This window comes from Alligator sinensis, unplaced genomic scaffold (genome assembly GCF_000455745.1).
Source record: "Alligator sinensis unplaced genomic scaffold, ASM45574v1 scaffold886_1, whole genome shotgun sequence".
NCBI classification, from domain to species: Eukaryota; Metazoa; Chordata; order Crocodylia; family Alligatoridae; genus Alligator; species Alligator sinensis.
This window is the reverse complement of record NW_005842040.1, coordinates 383,592-390,869: the sequence shown is the minus strand read 5'-3', so window position 1 is coordinate 390,869 and position 7,278 is coordinate 383,592.

Genomic DNA, 7,278 nt, shown 5'->3' with positions numbered 1-7,278 from the left:
AGCAGCTACCCTGGCTCTAGGTAGCTGCTGGAGCCCAGGCTGCTCCCAGCAGGGCTTGCAGCATCCCAGCTGCCTGCTGAGAACAGCCCAGGCTCCTGGCTGACAGCAGCTACCCAGAGCCTGGGTCGGCTGCAGCCGGAAGGCTGCAAACTGCTGTGCCAGGCGGCAGAGCCCCACCGTCAGCGCTGTACTGGCACGTCCACATGTGCCTTGGAGTGGGGGAGGGGCCTGAGGCAGCACAACCCCGGTCTCTCCCCCGCTTCCGGCACAGAGCTGGTGACTGGGCTCTGGAGCCTGGCGCAGCTGTTTGGAGCCAGCCTGGGCTCTGGGCAGTTGCAGAAAGTAGTGGGCAGGCTGCAAACAGCTGTGCTGGGCTCCATGCATCAGCTCCATGCTGGTGGCGACTGCGTGTACACCTTGGGGCGGGCTGTGCTGCCCCACTTTCTGCTCTGAGGTGCATGTACAGTCGCCGCCAGCATGGAGCTGATGCCGGAGCTGTGGAGCCTGGCACTACTGTTTGCAGCCTGCCTGCTGCTTGCTGCAGCTGCCCAGAGCCCAGGCTGGCTACAAACAGCTGTGCTGGGCTCTGGAGCCCAGTCACCAGCTGTGTGCCAGGAGCAGGGGAGAGACCAGAGTTGTGCTGCCTCAGGTCCCTCACCCACTGCCTGCTCTGAGGCGCGCATGCACGTGCCATTACAGAGCTGATGCCAGGGCTCCAGAGCCCAACACAGCTGTTTGCAGCCTCCTGGCTGCAGCTGGCCCCAGCTCTGGGTAGCTGCTGCCAGCCGAGAGCCCAGGATGCTTCCAGCAGGCAGCTGGGACACTACAAGCCCTGCTGGGAGCAGCCCAGGCTCCGTTGCTGGCAGCAGCTACCCAGAGCTGGGGCTGGCCATGCTGTGCTGAGTAAAATGGCCTCGTGTGCCATGCTCGGCATGCGTGCTAGGGGTTGCCAACCCCTGATATACACTATGGTGACAACTCTGGCAGAATTCTTGTAATATAAAGCGGGGGATGGGGCATAAGACAATACTCCCAATAGCCAATGGGCTTCTTGGGCCATGCAGAGAGCATGTTTCAGTAGTAAGGGGTTATGGCCTTAGACTCTCTCACTCTGCAGCTGTGGGCCAGAGGTAGTAGATCAGAATCAACATCTGCAGTAACATCTACTAAATGCTGCCACTGAATATGCCCATCTAATTTCTGGGGATCCTTACTATGCCTGTCTGCTCCTTGGTTTCATTGTCCTTGAAAGTGGCTGCGTGTGCGGCTCATTGTTTCCACTGGGAGCTGTCAGTGGCACAGGCCATCTATGTGACAGACTTATATTTCTATAAATGGCTCTCAGCTCCCTGGCTTGTAGTTTCTTAATAGCATAGCTTCAATGCAGTCTGTCTTCTCTGAGCTTCCCTTACCCATTCCTGAACCCTGAATTTTTCCTTTCCGTTTTTGGGGTCTGTCTGTCTGTCACGGGACATGTGCACTTTAGAAAATCATTGGCTAGAAAACAGTAAACTCCTTGGCAACAGAGGTTGGAATCCAGAGCTCTCTACTCCCAAGGAGTGGTGTATCTTCTAGGCTACAGAGGCAGGCACCCTCTTACTTGTTCTTCCTTTGGCTCCCTGTCTGTGCATGCTTGGCTGTGCAGTGGCCCAGTTTCAAGGAGATAGGTGCAGGGGTTTCTGGGAAACTGCACCTCAAGCTTCTGTGACATGCGTGACTCTGTGTGTGTGTGTGTGTGTGTGTGTGTAAAGGCGCAGCCTCACTGGTGCTGGGGTTTCTACACAACATGGTAGTCTGCCCCAATGAGGTCTCCTCCTTCCTTACAGCCTCAGCTTGGTCCACCACTTTAAATGACAACAGGTAATAACTTGGTAAGCAGCACAGTAGCACCAGCAGCATCTCAGGCAGCCAAACAGCCACAGTCAATATCAGAGGAGTCCTTCCCCCATCTTTCCCCCCCCCTCCTTACTTTCTGTTTCCCTGCAGGCAAGCCCAGCTTCAGCTTTGAAACTCGAAATGATTCAAAACTTTCAAAACATTTTGACTGCCCTCGTTTTGTTTCAATGCTGTTTCGATGCCCTTTGTTTTGTTTCGATGTTGTTGTTTTGAGCTTGAAACAAGTTGAAACAGCATCAAAATGAAACAGCTGGTGAAATTTTTCACAGTCCTAATGTGCTGGGCTTGGTGTGGGAGTGCTTTTTTTAACATCTGTAAGTAGTCAAGTCCCTTTCTTGACCTTTTTTGTATTACAGATAATAATTGTTAATTTTAATTGTTTAAGGTAAAATCATTACTTATTTACATTGAAGGATCATAAAATCATGACACATTTTATTATCTTGCCTCTCCCACATCTAAGTGGCATAATTAATGTTTCTTTCCCTTAAGTTATACTGGAGAGAAAGAAATGCAAACAGAAATATGTTGTAAGCATTATCCAAATGGTTGCAACATGCATTAATGTACAATATACTTCTTGATGTTCTAGCTTTAAGAAGGTAATTTTCTTCCATTTTAATTTAATTGACTTATTAGCTTAGCATGCAGTTCAACTTTGATCTAATTTTGTAATAATTTTTTGCATAGTTTTCTCTTGGAATACCTTTATTGAAATTGTTTGAGTTTATTTTCCATTCTTCCAAAATTGATTTCAATAGAAGCTTCTGACATTAATTAATCTTAAAATATTATTTTAAGGGGTATAGCCTGTTCACTTCATTTATATGAATAGTTTTGTTAACTAACAAGAACATTTGCATGAATAATATGAACAAGGGCAGTACCTTGCTTTAAATAAATAAAGAGATTCAAAAAGTGTGACCATCATACTTTGTGGTATAAGTTTTGTTACAGATGGCAAGAACTGTCCCTATGTTTTTGTGTTTCTATGTCATAAATGAATTTGTCAGAGAGAGAATATCTCAGAGTATATTTCTTTATATGGATATTATGTTTGTATTATAGTTATGTTCTGATTTGTAGACGTTTGGCAAGTTCTGGGGTACATTATGGGTCTCTCCACACTGACTCCCCATTGTGTCCTAGGAAGGATGCTTCTGAACATGCCTTGCCCACCTGTTGACTGTCCATGACAAATCTAGAAATACAGTGGTGAAGCTGCTTTGGGACATCCCCCTGCAGCCGCTGTCAGGATTTTGGCCTTCAGCTTACTTGCAGGCAGCCTCTACAGATGCCCTGGAGCAACTTAACCATGTTAATCAGAGTGAGTGGGCAGAATCTGCCCGGGAAGTCCTTCTTGAGGCAGGTTGGGAACAAGAAGGGTGTAGACATAGTTTATACACACTGTGGGTGCATCTACACGATGCTACATTGCCGTGGCAATGCAATACGGTGATGTAGTTTCAGCATTTCATAGATTTCATAGATTTCATAGACATCAGGGCTGGAAGGGACCTCGGAAGATCATCGAGTCCAGCCCCCCGCCCAAAGGGCAGGAAGTCAGGTGGGGTCATAGGATCCCAGCAAGATAAGCATCCAGTTTCATCTTGAAACAAGCAAGTCACAAACCATGATGCTGCAGCTATGTCGCCATAGCAACACGCTTCCTCAGTATAAAGGGTTGCTACAGTGACATAACAGCTAAAAATAACCATGCACTGCTGGCATGGCACAGTATGGGCTGTTACTGAGCTGTCATTTAGTACTTCCAAAAGGAATCCAAAGGGGAGGAGTGGGGGGAAGAGTCCCCCTCTAGGACTGGGCAGCTTCACATGGAGCCCCCCCCACCCCCAACCCCCATGGCAGCGGTGGGGGGAAGGGGAGGAGGAGGAGTCCCCCTCCAGTGCTGCATGGAGCCCCTCCCACCCCACCCTGGAGGGAGGTGGAGGAAGGGGAAGAGTATGGAACAGAACCCCAGCATGGCTCTATTTAAGGTGAAGGGGTCAGGGAGAAAGGTTAATTCCTCCCTCCATCCCTTCTGCCCTGCAGCTGGGGTCTGCCAACTCCAGGGGCCACCGCTGCAGCCCCCTCCCCTCTGCTTCCTGGCAAACAGGCAGACCTCGGCCACGAGTTTTGCTTGTCCACAGCTTAAGGGGCAGTTCCCCCCAAATCCCTGCATCAATCTTTTTGAAACTTGGCAGGCTGTGTGGCCTCAGTAAGAGCTACCATTCCTACAGTTTTGCCCCCCCTGTGTTGTAAAACAGACATGACTGGAGTTTTGCTTTCAAGAATTTAGGGTACAGTTGCCCCAAAACCCCTGCACCAATCTTCTTGAAACTTGGTAGGCTTTGTGCCTCAGTAAGAGCTACCACCCCTGCAGTTTTCACCCCACTATGTTGTAACGCCTAGATGTGATGTGAGTTTTGCTTTCAAGAATTTGGGGTGCTGTTATCCCCAAACCCCTGCACCAATCTTCTTGAAACTTGACAGGCTTCATCCACTCTGCAGAGTCTACCACCCCTGAAAATTTCATCCAAATCGGACAAAAAACAACAAAGTTATAGATATTTTATTGTTTCCCCGTTACACCCTATGGCCGGATCTCTGAGGCGGCTCCAAAGCTCTTCAGAAGCTCCGAACCACTTCGGGAAGCCTAACGAGGCCAGTGCTTCGACCCAGACATGCTGCTTCGGGCCCCAAAGTGTCCGAAGCTTCTCTGGATCCGAAGCTCTGCCCGAAGCCTCGCACAGCCCTACCAGCTGGTATCTCGCCATGTCCTGTCTCTGCTCGGGCTACAGAGCAGAGGGGTGGGGCCAGCCCTTCTCTGGAGCAGAGAGCCCAGCCCAGCCCAGCCCAGCCCAGAAAGCATGCTGGGATGCTAGAGGACTCTGGTTTAACTTAAACCAAGAAGGGGTCTGGGACAGACATTGCATAAACTGGTTGAGCTCAGTCAGTTAAGTCTGATACTACGTTCAGCCAGGTTTATCTCAAACTGGTTTTGGCCATTTTGAAACTGGTTTATGTGCACTGAATGTCTGTTCTGTTACAGGTTTAAACAAGTTTCTGAACACTTAAACCAGTTTACAGTAGAACCCCATTTTATGTGTATTCAACTTACCCGAGTCTTGCATTTACGCAAATTAATATTAGCACCCAAGCAGAAAAATACACCCCGAGATGCACATCATTTGCATATATATGCGAGAGCGCAGACTGAGTCAAATGGAGTTACATGCAGCTTGGGTTCCCAAGCAGGATTCTGGATTCAGCCTTAGTGTTGCCATTGTGCTCAAGATGAGTGCTTTTCATACTGATTCCACAAGTGCTTCCACCTCTACAAGGAAAAGAAAAGCTATAACTTTAGAAGAAAAACTTGAAGTTGTGAAGAGATATGAAATGGTGAGAAGACAAAGGAAATTAGGTTTGCTACAGGGCTCAGTGAGTCAACTCTCCATACAATTAGGGACAATGTGGAGAAAATTAAGGAGTCCTGTAAGATTGCTACATGTTTATCTACTGCCCGTGTTTCATTAACAAGGTCGGCCATCGTTGAGAAAATGGAACGCATATTGACAACGTGGATTGAGCACCAGAATCAAGAACACACGCTGCTTTTGACCCAGGTAATTCAAGCAAAGGCACATAGTGTTTATGAAGTGTTAAAACATGATGATCCTGAAGCCAAGCCATTTAATGCAAGTGCCAGATGGTTTGATAGATTTAAAGCATGCCATGGATTTCATATCTCAAACTGACAGGCGAAGCAACAGCTGCTGATAAAAGCGTTGCAGATACATTTCCTTTAATCCTACAGGCTGCCATTGAGGAAGGAAGCTATGAGCTGAGGCAAGTTTTCAACTTGGATGAAACTGGACTCTTCTAGAAATGGATCCTGAGTCGCACATTTATCTTAGTCGAGGAAAGAACTGCCCCAGGGTTCAAGGTTGTGAAGGATTGCTGCATACTGCTGCTCAGAGTGAACATAGCTGGTGACTTCAAGCTCAAACCATTGCTGGTTTACCATGCTGAAAACTCTTGAGCATTTAAGGGGTATGCAAAAGGGCATCTGCCTCTTTACTGGAGAGCCAACCGGAAAGGATTGGTTACTGGATCATTGTTTGAAGATTATTTTTCCAGTCTGCTGCATTTGGAATTGAGGGCTTATCATGACAGGCAAAATCTGCCTTTCAAAATTCTACTGCTTCTTGATAAAGCTACAGGACACCCCCTAAGCCTTGGCGACCTCAGTGAGAACATTAGGGTGTTGTTCTCGCCACCGAACACAACATCACTCATCCAGTGCATGGATCAGGGCATTATTTGAGATTTCAAGAGCTATTACCTATGGCAGACCTTCAAGAAGCTTATCAATGAGACAGTCAAAAGAAAAGGCAAATATCAAAGAATTTTGGAAGGCATTTAACATCAAGATGGCCATAGACATCATCAGAGATGCCTGGAATGATGTTACGCAGCAATGCCTTAATCTGCAGCAGTTCCTTAATGGTGTCTGAAAAAATATCTGGCCTGCTGTTGTGAATGATTTCTGAGGCTTTGCTGCTGACAAATTTATCAGCGATGCAAGACATGAGATTGTTGAAATGGCTAAGAGTGTGGGCTTTGAGCAGGTCGACCAGGAAAACGTGGCTGAGCTTTTCGATTCCCATAGGGAGGAACTCTCAAACAAGGATTTTCTTGAACTGGATAGGGAGCGCCATGAAGAGGAAGAGCCCATGGAAGAAAATGAAAGGCCCTCCCCCCGAATTCTCGTGATGAAAGGCATGGCTGATGTGTTCAAACTTTTGGATGGTTACCTAGCCTTCTTTGATGAAAATGACTCCAATCGTGAAAGAAGTGCTAAGGTTGCCAGGCTGATGAAGGAAGCCAATGTCTGCTTCACGGAGCTTTACAGAGAGAAGTGACACTGCTCGGTGCAGTCTTCCTTGGACAAGTTCTTCAGGAAGTGGGACAGCACTATCTTGACTCAATCAACTGACTCTCAGTCCTCCACTTCTGAGGGAGAGAGTTCACCACCATCTTTTGATGTGTTCAACCTGGATGAAGACTCGGCTTCCCAGTGATGGATGGATTGAAGATTGTTGCATGTCCATTTTGTATTCTTTTATTATTTTACTTATAATGTAAATGAATAAATATGTTTACAGTACATTTTTGTAACATAATAAATAAAGTATTGGTTGATAAAGGTTGTATTTGGTGCCTTTGGTGTCATAAATGTGAGGTCCAAGAAACGCAACCCCTCACTTTTCTATTATTTCCTATGGGAAAATTCACCTCGAGTTGCGTGAATTCGCGATACTCGAGGTTTCTCAGGAACACAACATACGCGTAAGTCAGGGTTCTACTGTATGTGTAATG